The following is a 25,056-nucleotide window of genomic DNA, read 5'->3' on the forward strand; positions in this document are numbered from 1 at the left end:
AAATCAGATATTCCCACTCATACTGTTTCCTTCCAATTTCTGTCTAATGTGACTTCACATTGTCTCTACGTTAGTGATGAGACCATTAGCTCTCTTTCTAAATCTACTGCAGATTGCTGTATTCCCATAATAGGCTCCAAAAAATCCTCTTCTTCCTTAGAAGTCCCCTTACCATCGCTCAGAATGTGGAAACAGCTGAAGATGTTCCACTACATAATTTCTATAGATACACAATGGGGTCTATACTGCTTGCTATGGAGCCTCAAACACAGAGTATTGCAAGAGTCTGCAGAGAGTTGTAGACTTAGCCAATTCCATTATGGGCACAACCCTCACCACTATTGAAGATATCTGCAAGAGAGAGCATCTCAAGAAGGCAGCATCTATTACTAAGGACCCACCTGATGCCCTCTTCTCATTATTACCATCACGGAAATAGTACAAGAGAATAAAGGTTCATACTCAGAGGTTCTTCCCTCTGCCATCAGATTTCTCATTGGTCCATGAAACACTACCTCATTATATTTTTGTTTCAATTCTTTACGTTTTAATTTATGCCTTTGCTCTGTACTGCCACAAAACAACAGATTTCACTCCACAGAAGAAGATGATAAGAAACCAGATTCCTATTCTGAAATGCAGTACTCCGTAGGTTAACAACTGCACTAACCACAGACATATCAAGGAAGTACAATTAACCTGTGGCCAGCTTCAACCCGAGTACCACCATGGGAATCATATACAGGTCTTCAAATAGTTGCCAAGATGTGGAGTTGAGATTGCAAAGAGAGCTGGGAAAGGCATGTAATAAGGGCAATGTTACAATTGTAATGGGGGACCTCAATATGGAAGGGGATTGGGAAAATCAGGTTGATGTCAGATTGCAGGAGAAGGAATTTGTTGAATGCTTACAAGATGGAATTTTAGAGCAGCTTGACCCTGCTTGAGGAAAGCCTATCTTAGATTGAGTGTTCTGTAATAACCCAGATCTTATGAGGAAGCTTAACGTAAAGGAACCCTTAGAAGGCAGTGATTGAATTCATACTGCAATTTGAGAGGGGGAAGCATAAGGCACACGTATCAGTATTGTAATGGAATAAAGGGAATTACAGAGGTATGAGAGAAGAGCTTGCCCAGGTGGATTGGAGGAGGATACTGGCAGGGATGATGGCAGAGCAGAAGTAGTTGAAGTTTCTGGAAATAGTTCATAAGGAGCAGGATAGATATGCCTCACAGAAGAAGTTGTTCTCAAATGACAGGGTGGGCAATCATGGTGAAAAGGGAAGTTAAGGATTGCATAAAAGTCAAGGAAAGAGCATATAAGGTAGCAAAAGTGAGTGGGAAGTTGGATGGTTGTAAAGCTTTTAAAATCCAACAAAAGCCAACTAAAAAGCCATAAGAAGGGAAAAGATGATAATACAAAGCAGGATACAAAATGTTTTTTTCAGTTAAATAAAGAGTAAAGGGGAGGTGAAAGTTTATATTAGACCACTGGAAAATGAGGTAGTAATGGGGGATAAAGAAATGACAAATGAACTTAATGGGTACTTTGCATCAGTCTTCACCGTGGAAGACCTAGCAATGTGCCAGAGGTCTGTGCGTGTCAGAGAACAGGAGTGATTGCCAATACAACAGAAAAATTACTAAGCAAAGGCAAAGGTTTTAAGGTGGGTAAGTCACCCAGACCAGATGGACTGCATCCCAGAGTCCTGAGAGAGGTAGCAATAGAGATAACAGATGCAATGATCATGATCTTTCAAGAATCATTTGACTTTGGCAAGGTCCCGGAGGGTTGGAAGATTGCAACTGTCACTCCACTCTTTAAGAAGGGAGGATGGCAAAAAAAAGAAATTATAGGGCAGTTAGCCAAACCTCAAAATTGTTGGAGTCTATTACTAAGGATGAGGTTTCTATATGCTTGGAGACTAAGGGAAATTTTACCTGACAAATCAGTTTGAGTTCTTTAAGGAAGCATCAAGCAAGGTGGACAAAGGAATGCCATTTACTTGGCTCTTCAGAACGCATTAGATAAGGTGCCACACATGAGGCTGCTTAATAAGATTAAACCCTATGACATAACAGGAAAAGATACTGGCACGGATAGATTAATGGCTGACAGGCAGAATGCAGTGAGTGGGAATAAAGGGGGCCTTTTCTGGTTGGCTGCCAATGATTAGTGATGTTGCTCAGGGGTCAGTATTGGGACTGATGCTTTTCACATTGTTTGTCAATGATTAGAAAATGGAATTGATAGCCCTGTTTTTACCCACAAGGTTCTACTATCTTTTTCCTTCCATTTTTTTGCTCAGAGCCCATTTTGAAAGTGACCACAGAATCTGCAACTGCACCAACCAGGCAATGCATTCAGGTTTTATCTATTTTATTTATTTTTACTTTTTTTTAGAGATAGTGCATAAATAGGCCTTCAAGCAACCCCTAGAAACTCCAATTAACCCTAACCGAATCATGGAACAATTTACAATGACCATTTAACCAACCCAGGACATCTTTGGACACCCAGGGAGAAAAACCCACACATTCCACAGGAAGGAGGTACAAAGACTCCTGACAGACGATGCTGGGATTGAACTCCAAACTCCAATACCCCAAGCTGTGATAGTGTCGTGTTAACCACTATGCTACCAAGGCACCCCAATTCCCCATGGACTCTGTATTGCATTTTCTGCTGTCATTTCTGACTTCTGGCAATTGCAATATATTTTGCATGCATGTGGCTAGCTATTCACCGCTTTGCTGCTTGGGAAACTTGGCAATGTGACCTTATGGAGTTTTATAAAACTTTATCAAGAGGCAAGGATAAGCAAATAGTTACAGTTTTACTCCAGGGTAAAGTAGTGTGCAACTAGATGGCAGTGTTTTAAAATGAGAGGAGAAAGATTTAAAAGAGACCTGAGGAGCAATGTTTTCCTCTTTGGGGGATGGTGAATACAAGGAACAAGCTACCTGAGCAAGTGGTGGAAGCAGATATAATGATGACATTGACAAGATATTTGAACAGGTACATCGTAGAAAAGGTTGAGAGGAATATGGATCAAATGTGGGCAAATGAAACTAGCTCAGTTTGTCAGCTTAGTTAGTATTGACGAATTGGGCTGAGTGGCCTCTTTCCCAGCTGTGTAATTCCATGACTCTATGTGCAGTAAGTGGGGACAATGGATTTGGTATATAGTTTATACAGATCTGTGCATGATACCATGATTTGAGGTGGAATGACCTAAAACAACAACAATACAGAATAAAGTGTTACAGCTACTGAAATTGCAGAGCAGGTAAATACTAAAATGCAAGATCATAACAAGGTAAGATAGATTGTGAGGCAAGAGTTCATCTTATCATTCAGGGGAATGGCTCAAGAGACTGATGACAGTGGAGTAGAAACTGTCCTCGAGCCTGATGGAACATGCTTTCAGACTTTTGTATCTTCTGCCCTATGGGAGAGGGGAGAAGAGAGAATGTAGGGGTGAATGGAAACTTTGATTATGCTAGCTGCTTTACCTAGACATTGAGATGTATATACTGTCCTTTGAGTGGGATTCCTGAGATTTGCTGAAAAATGAGGTGCTGGTGAACCTTTGTGGTCGTGATGTCAACATGGTTGGACTAGGACCTGCTACTGGTGATGCTCATACCTAGAAGCTTTCGACCCTCTCAACCTCAACACTGCTGATGTAAATAAGATCATATGCACTGTCCCTCCTTTCTGAAGTCAATGCCTAACATAGAGGAAAAGATTGTTGTCATGACACAATGGCTCTCTAGACCACTCTACTTCAAGCAAGTACAAATGGTAGTTAACTGTACTTAAACTATTTATGACATAGAAGGAGGCTGTTCAGTCCATTATGACTGTACCAGTCACAGGAAACTACTCAACTCAATCACATCTTCAGCAACAGATCTGTAGTCTAGCAGGTTAGCTCTTCGAGTATACATCCAAATGTTATCTGAATATGATGAGAAAGCTGCACAGCTTTCCTTTCATATCTCTTTGTGTGAAATATTAATTAAAGGAAGAAACTGAAAACGCTGGAAGATTCACATCCTGTGTAACTTCGTATTTCTTTCTCCTGAACTAGGATTGCATTACTTCAAGCCCCCAAAAAAAATCAGTTACTACGGCAACACAACTGAACACGTCTAAACTAAAGAATCCATTTCTTAACAGTGAAAGCAGACAGGAAAGAATTACTTCAGGGTGTAAAAGTAACGTTTTCATTGAGTGCTCCCGCGAGAGGCAGCAGCAGCAGTTAAGCCAAAAGCTTGGTTAAGGTGCAATTCCTGCCAATTCAGCAAGCACAGAAGTGTTTTAATGAATGCAAAACATCTGTCAAGATTTTATGTGAGTCTATTGAGAGAAGAAGAAACTGGGCCTTTAGAAAAGTTCCAATAACTTTGCCAAAGGGCCTTTCCTACATCCTGGGAGTCTTCAGTGTGATTTAAACTAATTCATATTGACCAAGCAGAGTGAAACTAGTTCCTTCAGAACAGGGGGCACTTTTCAAATTAGAGTACAATATCATAGAAGCATAAAGTGCAATAGAATGATACAGCATGGAGATAGACCCTTTGGCCCAATGAGTCCGTGGCACCCTCTAGCAAGTCCCAATTTCCTGCAACTGGCCATATTAAGACAAGACCTACCCTGTTCCTATCCAAGTGCTTCCTAAATTATACTATTGTACCTGCTTAAATCATTTCCTTTGCCAGCTTATTCCATATACTCCCCAATCGCTGTGTGAAAATGTTGCTCCAAGTCCCTCTTACATGTTTCCGCTCTCTCCCTGAATCTGCATCCCAGGTTTTGGAATTCCGAACGTTTGTTTAAAAATTGATACTGGCCACCTTATCGATGCCGCTCGAATTTTAAATATTTGTATAAGATCACCTTTATTCCTCTACATTCCAAAGAATGAAGAGCCTCAGGCCCTCTCATCCTGGCAACATCCTTGTAAATCATTTTTGCACTTTTTTCTAGTTTAAACCACATTTTGGAAAGCACTTCCACACAAGATGTGGAAATCTATTACTGGCAAACCTAAAATACTACCATATATGACACTGAGATTCATTTTATTGCAGGCATACTCAATAAATACAATAACTATAATAGAATCAATGAAAGACCATTTCAATAGGGCTGACAACCAGTATGCAAAATAAAAAACAAGTTGCAAATACAAAAAGAAAGAAATAATAATAAATAAATAAGCAATAAATATTGAGAACATGAATGAAGAGCCCTTGAAAGTGAGTCCATTGGTTGTGGGAACATTTCAATGATGGGGCAAGTGAAATTGAGTGAAGTTATTCCCATTGGTTCAACAACCTGATGATTGAGAGGTAATAACTGTTCCTGAAGCTGGTGGTATGGGTCCGGAGGCTCCTGGACCTGCTTTTTCATGTCAGCAGCAAGAAGAGAGCATGACCTGGGTTGTGGGAATGCTTGATGATAGATGCTGCTTTCCTGTGACAACACTCAATGTGGATGAGCTCAATAGTGGGGAGGGGTTTACCCATGAGTCACTGGCCATATCCACTACTTTTTGAAGGATTTTCCATTTAAAGGCATTGGTATTTCATACCAGTCTGTGATGCAGCCCGTCAATATACTCTTCATCACATATCTATAAAAGTTAGTCAAAGTCATAGCTGTCACGCCGAATCTTTGTAAACTCCTAAAGAAGTAGAGGTGCTTCCATGCTGTCTTTGCAATTGCACTAACATGATGGGCCTAGGACAGGTCCTCCAAAATGATAACACCGACGAATTTAAAGTTACTGACCCTCTTCACCTCTGATCCTGGCTCAATTTTCTCCTCCTGTAGTCAATAATCAGCTCCTTGGTCTTGGCATAAAATGCTGTTAAGTTGGGGTATCATTAAAAAGATTAAACCCAAAATACACAAATTTTATAACCATACAAAAATTACAGCATGGAAAAAGGCCATCTCGGCCCTTCTAGTCCGTGCCGAACGCTTACTCTCACCTAATCCCACTAACCCGCCTCAGCCCATAACCCTCCATTCCTTTCCTCTCCATATACCTATCCAATTTTGCTTTAAATGACAATACCGAAACTACCTCTACCACTTCTACTGGAAGCTCATTCCACACAGCTTGCACTCTCTGAGTAAAGAAATTCCCCCTCATGTTACCCTTAAACTTTTGCCCCCTAAGTCTCAACTCATGTCCTCTTGTTTGAATCTCCCTGACTCTCAATGGAAAAAGTCTATCCATGTCAACTCTATCTATCTCCCTCATAATTTTAAATACCTCTATTAAGTCCCCCCTCAACCTTCTACGCTCCAAAGAATAAAAACCTAACTTGTTCAATCTTTCCCTGTAACTTAGGTGCTGAAACCCAGATAACATTCTAGTAAATCTTCTCTGTACTCTCTCTATTCGTGTTGACATCTTTCCTATAATTCGGTGACCAGAACTGTACACAATACTCCAAATTCGGCCTTACCAATGCTTTGGACAATTTTAACATTACATCCCAACTCCTATACGCAATGATCTGATTTATAAAGGCCAACATATCAAAAGCTTTCTTCACCACCCTATCCACATGAGATTCCACCTTCAGGGAACTATGCACCATCATTCCTAGATCACTCTGTTCTATCGCTTTCTTCAATGCCCTACCATTTACCATGTATGTCCTATTTGGATTATTCCTAACAAAATGTAGAACCTCACACTTATCAACATTAAACTCCATCTGCCATCGCTCAGCCCACTCTTCTAACTGGCCTAAATCTCTCTGCAAACTTTGAAAACCTACTTCATTATCCACAACACCACCTACCTTAGTATCATCTGCATACTTACTAATCCAATTTACCACCCCATCATCCAGATCATTAATGTATATGACAAACAACACTGGACCCAGTACAGATCCCTGAGGTACAGCACTAGTCACCAGTCTCCAACCTGACAAACAGCTATCCACCTCTACTCTCTGGAATCTTCCATCCAGCCACTGTTGAACCCATTTTACTACTTCAATATTAATACCTAGCGATTGAACCTTCCTAACTAACCTTACGTGTGGAACCTTGTCAAAGGCCTTACTGAAGTCCATATAGACAACATCCACTGCTTTACCCTCGTCAACTTTCCTCGTAACCTCTTCAAAAAATTCAATAAGATTTGTCAAACATAACCTTCCACACACAAATCCATGTTGACTGTTCCTAATCAGACTCTGTCTATCCAGATAAATATATATACCATCTCTAAGAATACTTTCCATTAATTTACCCACCACTGACGTCAAACTGACAGGCCTATAATTGCTAGATTTACTCTTAGAACCCTTTTTGAACAATGGAATCACATGAGCAATATGCCAATCCTCCGGCACCATCCCCGTTTCTAATGACATTTGAAATATTTCTGTCAGAGCCCCTGCTATTTCTACACTAACCTCCCTTAAGATCCTAGGGAATATCCTGTCAGGACCCAGAGATTTATCCACTTTTATATTCCTTAAAAGCACCAGTACTTCCTCCTCTTTAATCGTCATAGTTTCCATAACTTCCCTACTTGTTTCCCTTACCTTACACAATTCAATATCCTTCTCCTTAGTGAATACCGAAGAAAAGAAAATGTTCAAAATCTCCCCCATCTCTTTCGGCTCCATACATAGCTGTCCACTCTGATTCTCTAAGGCATAGGTGTCAAACTCAAGGCCCGCGAGATCATTTTAGATAGATCTATTATTTTAATTATTAATGGCCCGGCGATATGAAGCCTATGATTGTAAGTTAATTCCAATCATAAAAATAATGCTTGCTCAGCAGTCTTTCATAAGAAACGGAATTTGTGAAGTGAAACACTTTGTAGTTATAGCAGAGACTGAGACACATGAGAACAGGCTGAAAAAATGGAGGCAATGAAAGCTGCGTTCGCATGCGCCTGACTGATCCGGCCCGCATGGAGCTGCATTTTGCCCAATCCGGCCCGTGACCTAAAATGAGTTTGACACCCCTGCTCTAAGGGACCAATTTTATCCCTCACTATCCTTTTGCTATGAAAATAACTGTAGAAACCCTTTGGATTTACTTTCACCTTACTTGCTAATGCAACCTCGTATCTTCTTTTAGCTTTTCTAATTTCTTTCTTAAGATTCTTCTTACATTCTTTATATTCCTCAAGCACCTCATTTACTCCATGCTGCCTATATTTATTGTAGATATCTCTCTTTTTCCTAACCAAGTTTCCAATATCCCTTGAAAACCAATGCTCTCTCAAACTTTTAACCTTTCCTTTCAACCTAACGGGAACATAAAGATTCTGTACCCTTTAAATGACCGCCATTTCTCTGTTACATCCTTCCCATAAAACAACTTGTCCCAATCCACTCCTTCTAAATCCTTTGGCATTGCCTCAAAGTTAGCTTTTCTCCAATCAAAAATCTCAACCCTGGGTCCAGTCCTCCCTTCTCCATAATTATATTGAAACTAATGGCATTGTGATCACCAGACCCGAAGTGCTCCCCAACACATATCTCTGTCACCTGACCTATTTCATTCCCTACCAGAAGATTCAACACTGCTCCTTCTCTAGTTGGTACCTCTATGTATTGCTGCAAAAAACTATCTTGCACACATTTTACAAACTCCAAACCATCCATCCCTTTTACAGTATGGGCTTCCCAGTCTATGTGTGGAAAATTAAAATCTCCCACAATCACAACCCTGTGCTTTCTACAGATATCTGCTATCTGCTTGCAAATTTGCTCCTCTAATTCTTGCTCCCTATTAGGTAGTCTATAATACACCCCTATAAGTGTTACTACACCTTTTCTATGTCTTAATTCCACCCAAACAGTCTCCCTAGACGGGCCCTCTAATTTATCCTGCCAGAGCACCGCTGTAATATTTTCTCTGACAATCAACACAACACCTCCCCCTCCAATTCTATCACACCTGAAGCAACAAAATCCAGGAATATTTAGTTGCCAATCACATCCCTCCTGCAACCATGTTTCACTAATAGCTACAACATCATAATTCCAGGTATCAATCCATGCTTTAAGCTCATCCACCTTTCTTACAATGCTCCTAGCATTAAAATAAATGCATTTAAGAAATTCTCCACCTAAATTTGATAAGATATTTTATTACACCCTCTCAGAAATCCCATGATGATAGTAATTTCCCTGTTTGCTGGAGAAATTGTGGAAATCAAATGCAAATCATTATCATATTTTTTGGGACTGCCCTGTTATCAAAAACTATTGGAGGGGGATACACAATGCCCTACAAGACATCTTTAAATGTGAAATACCCTTGGAGAGTAAGACCATATATTTTGGATATATACCTCAAGAATGGTTGAAAAGAGATAAATATTTAATGACTATACTGTTGGTGGCTGGTAAAAAGATTCTTACTAGGAAATGGTTATCACAGGAGAGCCCAACTTTAAATACATGGATGGAAATTACAACGGACATTTACAAAATGGAGAAGATAACAGCATCTGTTAATCATAAGCTGGAACAATTTGATTCATACTGGGAAAAATGGTTTAACTACATAATGCCTCATAGGCATGATTTTATTCTCACAAACCAATGAATCTGTTGTAAAAAGAAAAGATCACTCCCTACTTGTACATAGTTCTTTCCTTTTGCTTGTTTTTTCTTTCCACTCTTTTCTATAAGTGTGTACCCCAGATAAATACTTTGTGGAGATTTTGTGATATATATGATTATATGATATATATGTACAATGTCTGAAATACATCTTACGGAAATGTTTGTTTGATGAACTTCAATAAAAAAATAAATTACAAAAGAAAAAATAAATTCTCTACCTCTTCCTCTCTGTTTATCTCTAACAGTACAAAGAACTTTACTGTCTTCTTTTTCTTCCTTCTCCCATACATCTGTTCCTACACTCTGGTTCCCCTCACCCCTCATATCTAGTTTAAATCCACTGGAGCCTCTCTAGCAAACCTACCTGCAAGAATATTTGTCCCCCTCCAGTTCAGATGTACTGTCCCACTGGAACAGGTCCCACCTTCCCAATTATCTATAAAACTGTCCAATTATCTATAAATCTGAAGCCCTCCCTCCTGCACCATGTCTTCAGCCACGTGTTGATCTGCATTATCTTACTATTTCTAAACCCACCTGCACATGGCACTGGTAGCAATCCTGAGATTGCTATCCTGGAGGTCCTATCCTTTAACTTGGCACCTAGCTCCCTAAACTCACCTTTCAGGACCTCCTCACTCTTCCTACCCACGTCATTGGTCCCAACATGGACCATGACACCTGGCTGCTCACCCTCCCTCTTGAAAATACTGGTGCATCCTGGTGAGACCTGGTGTATCGTTCAGTATTTGTATAGGAAATGGTTACAATAACAACACTATCTAGAAATAATGTTATTTTAATTGTCTTTTTAAGAGACTAATATTAATAATTTTTGAACAGGTTTTCTAAAATTATTTATTGTAATATATCTCAGGGAAAACATTTATTAATTGAAATACAATGAATACCCATAAATAAGCAACAGGACTCATTCTTTTCCCTTAAAATTATTGTTACAAATTTCATTGATCAGTGACAATGTCTACTCAAAATTGCTATGCTATGTGAGAGGTTTTTTTTTTGGAATATTATCACCAATTTGGGCATATGGTCTCAATTTCACCACCCTGACACTAGGCCAATAATCTTATAACAGTGGGGCAAGAGCTGTCTTTGAGCCCTCGTGGTCTGCGCTTTCAGTCTCTTCTTTTTGCTTGGAGAAGGAAGAATATTCAGGATGGGAAGATATCTGGTTATGTTGATTGTTTTATTGAGTCAGCAAGAGTGTAGACAGAAACTAAGTAGAAATAAGGCTTATAACCAGGAGCCAGTGTGTATCAACAGCTATATGGAAGATAGATGAGTAGGATTTGGTGTTAGTTTAGACATGGGTCCAGAATTTTCTGTAACCTCAGCTTTACAGAGAATGAAAGGAAGATGTAACCAAAAAAAGTTATCAAGAGAAATGACTCTTGATGGTTAAGAATTGCTTAAAGATATTGAGATTTTTCCTAGACAGGTTTTCAAGAGGATAAGAAGTTAATTCAAAAGGATGGGGTTAGGATATGGATAACCCAGAATGAGCGAGACAGGCTGAGTAACCTGGCCCTCTTCCTTATACTGGTGTGCTTTCCTCTTCAACCCCAAGTTGTGGTACCATCAATCGTAGCTGAGATCAGCCAATTAGGCAGAGACTAGGAACTCCGACTAACTCTGAGCCTCAGGGAAGCTTTCAAAGAACATTTTGTTTATGCTCTTGTGTGGAACTTTGCATTCTTCAGGGGTAGGTCCTATGATTGCATGTCCTCAGATGTCTTTCTGAAGCAACATATAATGTTTGTGAAATACTAGCAGCCTCTAAAGTTGGCTGAAAGTTTCTACTTTGAAAGAAACCACAGATTGAGTAGTCGCAAGGTATTAATAGAAATCTGACAATGGAATATTTCCCAAGAGTTGTCCTTCTTGATAAATTCCAGTTACATCACTCTTTCATTCTCTATATAAAGTTGAGATAGTACAAAATTCTGGACCTCTATCCAAACAAACACCAAATTCTGTTATTCCATCTCCAGTGAGATTATTCAGCATTATCTTGATTTTTAAGAGCTCCTGCTTTCAGATTCCTTTTTCCTCACAATTTCCTCCAGCCTTACAACCCTCTGAGTTACCTGGACTTCTCCAAATATGACTTCTTGGTCATCGCTGAATTTAATTGCTTCATCACTAGAAGCTATCAAGGGTTAGAATTGCATTTCTGTCTCTTGTTCTTTGATAACGATGCTTTTTTTAAAAAACCAATTTCAATCCGAGCTTCACCCTAATATCTCTTCATGTGACTTGGTGTTCAGTTCAAAGGTCGTCCATCCATGTACCTATATAAGCTTCTTTTAAATGTTGCAACCAAACCTGCATCCACCACTTCTGCTGGTAGCTTATTCCGCACTTATACCATCCTCTGAATGAAGAAGTTCACCCCCAACTTCCTCTTAAACATTTCACCTTTCACTCTTAACCTATGATCTCTGGTTGTTGTCTCATCCAACCTCAGTGGATAAAGCCCGCTGGCATTTACCCTATCTATACCACTCATAATTTTGTATACTTCTATCAAATCCCTCATTGTTCAAGGCTGCAAGGGGGAAAATCCTAACCCTAATCCTAATTTTTCCCTATAGTTATCAGTGCTGCAGATAACGAAAGTTGTGATCACCAACTAGGTGTGAGGAAGTGACATAAAGGAGCAGAGTGAAGTGACTTGGAGAAGCCTGAGCTGTTGACATCAGCATCTGAGGGAGTGACGGTGGAGTGATTCATGTCAAAGACATGCAAGAAGACAGAAATGTAGATGTACAAAATAATCTGCATCATTTATAGAATTGGAGGTGGTTACAAGGAAGGGATGAAGTAATTGAGGGATTTGAAATTAATGCCAAGAAGTTTAAAATTTGTGTATTGCAAGGCTGGAAGCTAACATAGGTGATTAAGCATATCCCTCAATGGGGAAGCGACTTTGACCCAAACTGGGAATAGGAAACAGATTTTGGATGAGACCAGGAATGGAAACAGCTACAGAAAGTAGTAGATACTGCCCAGTCCATCATAGACAAAGCCCTCTCCACCAGTGAGTGTATTTACATGGAGTGTTGCTAGAATCCATCATCAAAGAACCACACCATCCTCTTGGTACTGCATTGGCCAAGAAGTATAGGAGCATTCGGTATCACACCAACAGGTTCAGGAACTGTTAGTACCCTTTAATCACCAGATTCCTGAACCAGCATATTTCACTCACCAATACTATGAATTGATTCTACAATGACCAACTCACTTTTAAGAACTCTTTATATTTTATGTTCTCAGTATTTTTTTTAACAGTTTGTCTTCTTTTGCACATTGGTTGTTTGTTTGTCTTTATTTATGTATGTTTTTTCATAAAATCTATTGTATTTGATTTTTCCTTCAAATGCCTGCAAAAAATGAATACCCAGCTAGTATATGGCAACATATATGTAATTTGATAATAAACTTGCTTTGAACTTTGAAGTTCATCTGTATAAACTGGTGGCTAAGCTGGTTCTTTGCTTTATCTGACAAATTCCTAAACACCTTTGTCCCAGAAAAGTCCCGAAATGTCTCACCAACATACCAAAACCCTTACCATCCTTATCTTAACAAAATATTTAATACATTTGTGTGGCTAAAATCTTTACTATCCTAACCTACAACACCCTTAAGAAACTTGTTCAACATCAACAATAAGTATACCATTTTGGATACTGTTGGTGGGGACGACCTACCAGGGACAAGTTGCAGTGCTTGCGTCCCTGCACCGAGACTGGACCCTCAGCTCAGAAGGGAAGGAGGGAAAATAGGAGAGCAGTAGTGATAGGGGATTTGATAGTTAGGGGGACAGATAGCAGGTTCTGTGGAAGAGATCAAGAATCTCAGATGATCTGTTGCCTCCCTGGTGCCAGGGTCCACGATATCTCGGATACACCAGGTCTCACCAGGATGCACCAGTATTCTCAAGAGGGAGGGTGAGCAGCTAAATGTCGTGGTCCATGTAGGGACCAATGACGTGGGTAGGAAGAGTGAGGAGGTCCTGAAAGGTGAGTTTAGGGAGCTATGTGCCAAGTTAAAGGACAGGACCTCCAGGATAGCAATCTCAGGATTGCTACCAGTGTCATATGCAGGTGGGTTTAGAAATAGTAAGATAGTTCCGATCAACACCATCACACCGAACACGAGGGCTCCCTAGGGCTGCATGCTCAGTCCACTGCTGTTCATTCTGCTGACCCACGACTGTGCTGCAACACACACCTCGGACCATATCATCAAATTCACCAATGACACGACCGTGGTAGATGTCATCAGCAAGAACGACAAGTCAGCTTACAGAGAGGAGGTGCAGCGGCTAAAGGACTGGTGCAGAGCCAACAACCTGTCTCTTAATGTGAACAAAACAAAAGAGATGGTTGTTGACTTCAGGAGGGCACAGAGTGACCACTCCACACTGAACATCGACGGTTGCTCGGTAGAGATCATTAAGAGCACCAAATTTCTTGGTGTTCACCTGGCAGAGAATCTCACCTGGTCTGTCAACACCAGCTCCATAGCAAAGAAACGTCTCTACTTTCTGAGAAGGCTGAGGAAAGTTCATTTCCCACCCCCCATCCTCATCACATTTTACAGAGGTTGTATTGAGAGCATCCTGAGCAACTGCATCACTGCCTGGTTCAGAAATTGCACCATCTCGGATCATAAGACACTGCAGCGGATAGTGAGGTCAGCTAAGAAGATCATCGGGGTCTCTCTTCCCGCCATCACGGACATTTACACTACACGCTGCATCCGCAAGGGAAACAGCATTATGAAGGACCCCATGCAACCCTCATACAATCTCTTCTCCTTCCTGCCGTCTGGGAAAAGGCTCCGAAGCATTCAGGCTCTTATGACCAGACTATGTAACAGTTTCTTCCCCCAAGCTATCAGACTCCTCAATACCCGTAGCCTGGTCTGACACCTTGCCCTATTGTCCTGTTTATTATATATTGTAATGCCTGCACTGTTTTTGTGCACTTTATGCAGTCCAGTGTAGGTCTGTAAACTAGTGTAGCTTTCTCTGTGTTTTTTTTTTGTGTAGTTCAGTCTAGTTTTTGTACTGTGTCATGTAACACCATGGTCCTGAAAAACTTCTCATTTTTACTATGAACTGTACCAGCAGTTATGGTCGGAATGACAATAAAAATGATTTGACTTGACTTGACTTGACTTGATCAACACATGGCTAAAGATATGGTGCAGGAGACAGGGCTTCAGATTTATAGATAATTGGGCAGTTTTCCAGGGAAGGTGGGATCTGTTCTGGCGGGACAGTTTACATCTGAACTGGAGGGGGACAAATATTCTTGCAGGTAGGTTTGCCAGAGAGGCTCCAGTGGATTTAAACTAGATATGAGGGGTGAGGGGAACCAGAGTGTAGGAACAGATGTATGGGAGAAGGAAGAAAAAGAAGACAGTAAAGTTCTTTGTACTGTTAGAGATAAACAGAGAGGAAGAGGTGGAGAATTTCTTAAATGCATTTATTTTAATGCCAGGAGCATTGTAAGAAAGGTGGATGAGCTTAGAGCATAGATTGATACCTGGAAATATGATGTTGTAGCTATTAGTGAAACAGGGTTGCAGGAGGGGTGTGATTGGCAACTAAATATTCCTGGATTTTGTTGCTTCAGGTGTGACAGAATCGGAGGGACAAGAGGGGGAGGTGTTGCGTTGCTTGTCAAGAGAAAATATTACAGCGGTGCTCTGGCAGGATAGATTAGAGGGTTCATCTAGGGAGTCTATTTGGATGGAATTGAGGAATGGGAAAGGTGTAGTAACACTTATAGGGGTGTATCATAGACCACCTAATGGGGAGCGAAAATTGGAGGAGCAAATTTGCAAGGAGATAACAAATGTTTGTAGTAGGCACAGGATTGTGGTTGTGGGAGATTTTAATTTTCCACATATAGACTGGGAAGCCCATACTGTAAAAGGGATGGATGGTTTGGAGTTTGTAAAATGTGTGCAAGATAGTTTTTTGCAGCAATACATAGAGGTACCAACTAGAAAAGGAGCAGTGTTGGATCTTCTGGTAGGGAATGAAATAGGTCAGGTGACAGAAATATGTTTTGGGAGCACTTCGGGTCTGGTGATCACAATGCCATTAGTTTCAATATAATTATGGAGAAGGATAGGACTGGACCCAGGGTTGAGATTTTTGATTAGAGAAAGGCTAACTTTGAGGCAATGCAAAAGGATTTAGAAGGAGTGGATTGGGACAATTTGTTTTATGGGAAGGATGTAATAGAGAAATGGCGGTCATTTAAAGGTGAAATTTTGAGGGTACAGAATCTTTATGTTCCTGTTAGGTTGAAAGGAAAGGTTAAAAGTTTGAGAGAGCCATGGTTTTCAAGGGATGTTGGAAACTTGGTTAGGAAAAAGAGAGATATTTTGGCGACCCACTTTCTGCGCAGGTGAACCGGCTCACAAGTAGCCAGCGCGCAGGGAGAGACTTTGGTAATTCACCTTTGACATCATTTCCGCCCGGAGAGGGCGGGCGCTAGGGATTAAATGCCAGCGCCGCGAAGTTTGAATAAACTAGTCTCGAAACGACTTACCGACTGCGTGTTGTTGTCTCTAGCTCTGTATGTAGTACATCGCTACATTGGTAACCCCGACGGTCCAAACGGGATTTGGACCAAAGATGACCAACTCTTCATCTGTTCATGCAGTTTCGCTAAAACTGCCGACTTTCTGGACGCTGCGACCACGCGTGTAGTTTAGCCAAGCAGAAGCCCAGTTCCAGATTCCGCAGATATCTTCTGATTCCACGCATTACTATCACGTGGTGAGCGCCCTTGACCAGGAGATGGCTGCCCAGGTTGTGGATTTCATACAGTTGCCCCCGGAAGAAGGCAAATATGAAGCATTCAAAGCGCTGCTCATTGGGACATTTGGCCTCTTACGGTGTGAGCGGGGTGCCTGCCTGCTTCACCTGGACGGTTTGGGAGACAGGCTGCCGTCAGCATTGATGAACGAGATGCTGGCCCTGGCTGACGGACACAAGCCCTGCCTCATGTTCGAGCAGGCGTTCCTAGAGCAACTGCCCGAGGACATACATCTGTTGCTGGCCAATGCAGATTTCAGCGACCCCCGGAAGGTGGCGGCCCGGGCAGATGTGCTGTGGAAAGCCAAGAGGGAGAGTGTGGCATCCATCAGTCAGATTACCAAGCCACACGCCCAACAGCAGACCAGACCAGGCCCGGCGGGGGGTGCACACAACACAGAGGCAGGAGTGAGGAGGACAGTGAACAGTGGTGTTTCTACCACCAGCAGTGGGGCACAGAAGCTCACCGTTGTCGCTCGCCCTCCAAGGGCCAGCTACTGCTAATGACTATGGTGGCTGGCCACCAGGACAGCCTCTTGTATGTCTGGGACAAAGAGTCGGGACATCGCTTCTTGGTTGATACCGGAGCGGAAACCAGCGTCTTGCTCCCGACGGGGTACAACACCTGCAACAGGAAGCCAGGACCCACCCTGAGGGCCGCAAATGGCAGCACGATACGGACCTACGGCACCTGCACAGTGCAGCTGCAGTTCGGCGCCAGCCGGTTCACGTGGAACTTCACACTGGCCGCGGTGGCCCAACCACTCCTGGGGGCGAACTTCTTGCGAGCTCACAGCCTGCTGGTCAACTTGCAAGGGAAGGGACTGGTACATGCCGAGACTTTCCAGATGTTCTCCCTGGGTGAAGCCAAGTTGCTGGCCCCACACCTGGACTCCATCACGCTGTCGGACTACAGATTCACCAGAATCCTGGTGGACCTTCCATCGATTCTGGCACCGCAGTTCACGGCAGCGATGCCCAGACACGGGGTACAGCACCACATCCCAACCCAGGGACCACCCCTGCACGCCCGCGCACGAAGGCTCCCCCCCGGAAAAGCTCCGCCTAGCGAAGGAGGAGTTCAAGAGGATGGAGGAATTGGGGATCGTACAGAGGTCTGACAGCCCATGAGCCTCCCCCCTGCACATGGTGCCCAAAGCAGCCGGGGGTTGGAGACCATGCAGCGACTACCGCAGACTGAACGAGGCTACAACTCCAGACTGCTACCCCATGCCACACACACAGGACTTTGCAGCAAACCTGCATGGGGCAAGAATCTTTTCCAAAGTAGACCTCGTACAGGGATACCATCAAATCCCGGTGCACCCTGAAGACATCCCCAAAACAGCACTCATCACTCCGTTCGGCCTGTTCGAGTTCCTCCGAATGCCGTTCGGCCTGAAGAATGTCACACAGACGTTCCAGCGGCTAATGGATGCGGTGGGATGCGACCTGGACTTTGCATTCATCTATTTCGACGACATCCTTATAGCCAGCAGTAGTCGTCAGGAGCATCTGTCCCACCTCCGCCAGCTCTAATCCCGCCTGACTGATTTCAGCCTCACGATCAACCCGGCCAAATGCCAGTTCGGTCTCGATACCATCGACTTTCTGGGCCACAGGATTACCAAAGACGGGGCAACACCTCTGCCGGCCAAGGTAGATGCGATCCGCCTCTTTGTCCGGCCCAACACGGTCAAAGGCCTGCAGGAGTTCATTGGTATGGTGAACTTCTACCACCGTTTTCTCCCCTCAGCAGTCCGTATCATGCGCCCTTTGTACACCCTGATGTTGGGTAAAGACAAGGACATTACTTGGGACAAGGAGGCTGTGGCCACTTTCATTAAAGCCAAGGAAGCCTTGGCAGATGCCGCGATGCTGCAGCACCCCAGAACGGACGTTCCGACCACCCTCACAGTGGACGCACCCGACACAGCAGTCGGTGGGGTGCTGGAGCAACTCATCGAGGGGCGCTGGCAATCCCTGGCGTTCTTTAGCAAGCACCTACGACCACCCGAACTCAAGTACAGTGCTTTTGACCGGGAGCTGTTGGCACTGTATCTGGCAATCCGGCATTTCAGGTACTTCTTAGAAGGCAGGCCATTTACCGCGTTCACGGACCACAAACCATTGACCTTCGCGTTCATGAAGGTGTCCGATCCCTGGTCGACTCACCAGCAGCAACATCTGTCCTATATCTACACGACGGACATCCAGCATGTCTCGGGAAAGGACAACGTCGTGGCAGACGTGATCTCCAGACCAGCTATCCAGGCCCTGTCCCTGGGAGTGGACTATGCAGCACTGGCCGAGGCGCAGAAGGCAGACGGACTAGTGGAACGCTTCCACCATCACTTGAAGTCGGCTCTCATGGCCCGCCTGAAAGGACCTAACTGGGTGGATGAGCTTCTCTGGGTCCTGCTTGGAATTCGCACAGTGCCCAAAGAGGATCTGCATGCCTCGTCGGCCAAGTTGGTGTACGGTGCACCCTTGGCCGTCCCGGGAGAGTTCATACCAGCCCCAAGGAGGCAAGAAGAAGAACCCACAGCAGTCCTGGACAGACTATGCGAAAGGCTCAGCAACGTGGCCCCCATACCGACTTCACAGCACAGACGGACACCGACCCATGTACCCAAAGGCCTGCAGAACTATAAGTTTGTGTTTGTACGAAGGGGCGGACACCGGGCACCGCTACAGCAGCCGTACGAGGGGCCGTTCAAGGTGATCAACAACAACGGGTCCACGTACGTGCTGGACATTGGGGGGAGAGAGGAGGTTTTCACGGTGGACCGACTCAAACAAGCCCACTTGAATTTGGCACAGCCAGTCGAGGTTCAGGCACCGCAGCGCACTGGCAGACCTCCCAAACAGAGGCTGATCCAGACTGTAGACATTGGGGGATGTATTGCCGGTTCTGGGGGGGAGGGGTTATGTAGTGACCCACTTTCAGCGCAGGCAAACTAACTCACAAATAGCCAGCGCGATTTGAGAAACTTTGGTAATGCACCTTTGATGTCATTTCCGCCCAGAGAGGGCAGGCGCTAGGGATTAAATGCCAGTGCCGCGAAGTTTGAATAAACTAGTCCCGAAACGACTCACCGACTGCGTGTCGTTGTCTCTAGCTCTGTATGTAGTACATCGCTACAATATCTACAATAAATATAGGCAGCATGGAGGAAATGAGGTGCTCGAGGAATATAAAGAATGTAAGAAGAATCTTAAGAAAGAAATTAGAAAAGCTAAAAGAAGATATGAGGTTGCTTTGGCAAGTAAGGTGAAAATAAATCCAAAGGGTTTCTACAGTTATATTAATAGCAAAGTCCCTTAGAGAATCAGAGTGGACAGCTATGTGTGGAGCCGAAAGAGATGGGGGAGATTTTGAACAATTTCTTTTCTTCGGTATTCACTAAGGAGAAGGATATTGAATTGTGTAAGGTAAGGGAAACAAGTAGGGAAGTTATGGAAACTTATATATACAAGTAGGGAAGTTATGGAAACTTTATATTCCTTAAAAGCACCAGTACTTAAAGAGGAGGAAGTGCCGGAGGATTGGCATATTGCTCATGTGATTCCATTGTTTAAAAAGGGTTCTAAGAGTAAACCTAGCAATTATAGGCCTGTCAGTTTGATGTCAGTGGTGGGTAAATTAATGGAAAGTATTCTTAGAGATGGTATATATAATTATCTGGATAGACAGGGTCTGATTAGGAACAGTCAACATAGATTTGTGCGTGGAAGGTCATGTTTGACAAATCTTATTGAATATTTTGAAGAGGTTATGAGGAAAGTTGACGAGGGTAAAGCAGTGGATGTTATCTATATGGACTTCAGTAAGGCCTTTGACAAGGTTCCACACGTAAGGTTAGTTAGGAAGGTTCAATCGTTAGGTATTAATACTGAAGTAGTAAAATGGATTCAACAGTGGCTGGATGGGAGATGCCAGAGAGTAGTGGTGGATAACTGTTTGTCAGGTTGGAGGCCGGTGACTAGTGGTGTGCCTCAGGGATCTGTACTGGGTCCAATGTTGTTTGTCATATACATTAATGATCTGGATGATGGGGTGGTAAATTGGATTAGTAAGTATGCAGATGATACTAAGGTAGGTGGTGTTGTGGATAATGAAGTAGGTTTTCAAAGTTTGCAAAGAGATTTAGGCCAGTTAAAAGAGTGGGCTGAGCGATGGCAGATGGAGTTTAATGCTGATAAGTGTGAGGTTCTACATTTTGGTAGGACTAATCCACATAGGACATACATGGTAAATGGTAGGGCATTGAAGAATGTAGTAGAACAGTGTGATCTAGGAATAATGGTGCATAGTTCACTGAAGGTGGAATCTCATGTTGATAGGGTGGTGAAGAAAACTTAACGTCCAAGGCATCGGTAAGGCCGAATTTGGAGCATTGTGTACAGTTCTGGTCACCGAATTATAGGAAAGATGTCAACAAAATAGAGAGAATACAGAGAAGATTTACTAGAATGTTACCTGGGTTTCAGCACCTAAGTTACAGGGAAAGATTGAACAAGTTAGGTCTTTATTCTTTATTCTTTGGAGTGTAGAAGGTTGAGTGGGGACTTGATAAAGATATTTAGAAGTATGAGGGGGATAGATAGAGTTGACATGGATAGGCTTTTTTCATTGAGAGTAGGGGGTTTGAGATTCAAACAAGAGGTCACAAGTTGAGACTTAGGGGGTAGAAGTTTAAGGATAACATGAGGGGAAATTTCTTTACTCAGAGAGTGGTAGCTGTGTGGAATGAGCTTCCAGTAGAAGTGGTAGAGGCAGGTTCATTTAAAGTAAAATTGGATAGGTATATGGACAGGAAAGGAATGGAGGGTTATGGGCCGAGTGCAGGTCAGTGGGATTAGGTGAGAGTAAGTGTTTGGCACAGAATAGAAGGGCAAAAATGGCCTGTTTCCTTGCTCTAATTGTTATATGGTTATATGGTCTATGAGGGTTTGAAAACGTACCATCCAACATCATGTGTTCTCACAATTGTCTAGCAGGCACCGTTCTGACATAAGAGGTTTCCAAATTTAGGGCAGCATAGTGGTTAGCACAACACTTTACAACATCAGCAAACTGGGTTCAATTTCCACTTCTGTCTGTAAGGAGTTTGTATGTTCTCCCTGTGGGCGGGTGGGTTTCCTCCAGGTGTTCTGGTTTCCTCCCACAGTCTAAAGACATACTACTTGTAGGTTATTTGTTCATTGCAAATTGTTGCATGCTAGGGTTAAATCAGGGGATTGCTGGGTGGCACAGCTTGAAGGGCTGGAAGGACCTATTCTGTGCTTCATCTCAATAAATAATTAAATCAATCAAACCATGACACCATTTCTGAAGATTAATGTCATGTACTTTCACAACATTTTGCTCCTCAAAATTTTTGTTCTTGAGAAACACTTGTGACACTGCTTATTCATCTTGCAACAATGTATTAACATTTTCTCTTCCATTTTGGGATTTCAGAAGCAATTGAATACCAACTATCCCTACAATTTGAAATCAATCACAAATTGTGAAAGTCAAAATAATTAACACTCATTGTGACCAATAACATTTTTGACCAATGGCTTTGTGTGTGGGATTCATGCCTCATGAATGTGTTTGAGAATTTTTTTTTTGAACAGTTGACTGAGAGGATTGATGCAAGCAGGGCACGAGGCAATATCTACATGGACTTTGGCAGGACTTGACAAGTTTCCATAAAGTAGTCTGGTCCAAACGGTTCAAACACTTGGCATCTAGAATGTGCAAGATAAATAGATATAAGTGTGGCTTAGCGTAAGGAATCACTCAGTAGTAGCTAAGGGTTGTTATTCAAATTGGAGGCCTGTGAACACAGATATTGGTGCTGGGTTGCCTGTTGCTTGTGATAGGGAAGATAATGTAGGTGGAATGATTAGTAAGTTTGCAGACAAGGAATTGGTGTTACAGTGGATAATGAAGATAGTTTACAAGTTTACGAAAGGATATATATCAACTGGGTAAGTGGAAAAGGGCATGTCAAATGGAATTTAAATGAGATTGAAAGATTTTGGAAAGTTAAACCAGGGGCAGGTGCATACACCATAAACGGCAGAGCCCCAGGGAATGTTGTTGAACAGACAATCCTTGGGTTAGAAGCACATAGATCTCGGAAAGTAGCAACATATCAAGAAAGGGTTACGAGGAATGCCTTTGACATGCCTGCTTTCCTCAGCCAAGACACCGAGTATAAATAGGGATGTCATGTTCCAGTTGTGCAGAAAAAATTCACAAGAATGTTGTCTGGATTGGAGGGCTTATAAAAAGAGATTGAATAAACTAGGTCCTTGTTCCCTGGAATAAAGGTGATCAAGAGGAGACATAATAGGCATATAAGAGCCATTTAGAGGATAAGTAGCCAGGGTCTATTTTCCATAGACTGGGGTGTCTATAAGTAGAAGATTTTGTATTAAGATGAGAAGGAATTTTCACATTAAAGTAGTTGATTTTTGAGATGAGCTACCAGAGGAGGCAAGAGAGGCAGGACAGACAACATAATTTAAGAGACATTAGAACAGGCAGTTGAATGAACAGGACAGAGAAGGATATGGAACTAATGCAGGAAAGTAGGATTAGTTTAGATAGGCATGTGGACCAAAGAACCTGTTTCTATGCTCAACTCCATGACTTTATAATACCACAATGTCCTTTATCTCCTGCTCCCTACCTTCTGTGTTACGGCCAGATAGCAATCCATTCTGACATCACTCTGTATGCCTGATCAAAATCTAGACATATTGTACCTATGAAGTTGATCTTGGTGCCGTCTCTGTTACTTCTTCAAATAATTCAGTGAGGTTTGCAGGAAAACATTTCCTTTTGCTATCCAGGACGAATGCAAATTGTTCAGTTTATGTGTTCCAGAGGGTTTTAATAGTTGTAGCAGATTTTTCATCATTATCACATTTTAGGAGCTTGCCCAATGTGGTGAAGGAACTCACAAGTTCAGTCAGCCTCCTGACATTAACTTTAAATAATAGTGTCTTACTTCTGGTAGGAAGTGGTGATCCTTTGGGGTGGATATCTCAGCAAAAAGCAATCATTTGTGCCTCAGGTCATTCCTCTCAAACCTCACGACTGGCGCTGAGTGAACCTTGGTGAGATCTGCAACGAAAGACATCTGTTTTAATACTTAAGACCAAACACCTCTTAGGTCCATTGGTTAAAAAGGCAACTGAGCAGTGAGACAGCATTAAAATGCAAACATTTGGAACATCCAAGTGTTTCAACACCAGGATTGCCCACAACAACCTTAGAAATAGAACTGTAGAATTTCAAGCTCAGAGACACTTTACTTCACCTCACATCAACTGACTCTAACCTCATTCTCTTGCCTTCTTGTCTTTTACTGCATTACATAATATACATTACCAAACAATCTTCCAACTCCCTTGTTAAATTCTGGTGCAATTTATAGACTGATACCAATCTCAGTCATGGAAAGCAGCCAACATAATCAAGGACCCTCCCACCATGGTCATTCTCTCTGGCTTGTTCTGTATTGGTTGTGTCCTGTGTTGTACTGCCAAGCATACTATGTTGTCACCAGAATGTGTGGCAACACTTGCAGGCTTCCCCCAGCCTACCCTTGGGTGTGTTCACTGTTAATGCAAATGACACATTTAGAAATATAGAAAACCTACAGCACAATACAGGCCCTTCAGCCCACAAAGTTGTGCCGAACATGTCCCTACCTTAGAAATTACTAGGCTTACCTATAGCTCTCTATTTTACTCAGCTCCACGTACCTACCAAAAAGCCTCTTAAAAGACCTATTGTATCCGCCTCTACCACCATTGCCGGCAGCCCATTCTACGCACTCACCACTCTCTGAGTAAAAAACTTACCCCTGACGTCTCATCTGTACCTACTCCCCAGCACCTTAAACCTGGGTCCTTTTGTGGCAACCATTTCAGCTCTGGGAAAAAGCCTCTGACTATCCATACGATCAATGTCACTCATCATCTAGTACACCTCTATCAGGTTACCTCTCATCCTCCTTCGCTCCAAGGAGAAAAGGCCAAGTTCACTCAACATATTCTCATAAGGCATGCTCCCCAATTCAGGCAACATCCTTGTAAATCTCCTCTGCACCCTTTCTATGGGTTCCACATCCTTCCTGTAGTGAGGCGACCAGAATTGAGCACAGCACTCCAAGTGAGGTCTGACCAGGGTCCGATATAACTGCAACATTACCTCTTGGCTCCTAAATTCAATTCCACAATTGATGAATGCCAATACACCATATGCCTTCTTAACCACAGAGTCAATCTGCGCAGCTGCTTTGAGCGTCCTATGGACTCGGACCCCAAGATCCCTCTCATCCTCCACACTTACCATTAATACTATATTCTGCCATCATATTTGACCTATCAAAATGAACCACTTCACACTTATCTGGGTTGAACTCCATCTGCTACTTCTCACCCCAGCTTTACATCCTTTCAATGACCCGCTGTAACCTCTGACAGCCCTCCACACTATCCACAACACCTCAAATCTTTGTGTCATCAGCAAACTTACTGAC

At 42.7% G+C, this 25,056-nt stretch overlaps 1 protein-coding gene across 6 annotated transcripts in view; it reads right to left on the minus strand.

Moving 5' to 3' along the window:
* Positions 1-25,056, minus strand: part of LOC132383606 (transcription factor HIVEP3) — a 764,495-nt gene that overhangs the window by 422,013 nt on the left and 317,426 nt on the right. For 5 of the 6 annotated variants that reach the window (XM_059954798.1, XM_059954801.1, XM_059954802.1 and 2 more), the window contains one exon: positions 23,518-23,633. The exons of the other annotated variant lie outside the window; for it this stretch is intronic. The gene's annotated coding sequence lies outside the window, so the exon portion shown is untranslated. The remainder of the gene's footprint in view (positions 1-23,517; positions 23,634-25,056) is intronic. 6 annotated transcript variants of the gene reach the window in all.

The sequence above is a fragment of the Hypanus sabinus genome, chromosome 30 (assembly GCF_030144855.1).
Source record: "Hypanus sabinus isolate sHypSab1 chromosome 30, sHypSab1.hap1, whole genome shotgun sequence".
Classification (NCBI taxonomy): Eukaryota; Metazoa; Chordata; class Chondrichthyes; order Myliobatiformes; family Dasyatidae; genus Hypanus; species Hypanus sabinus.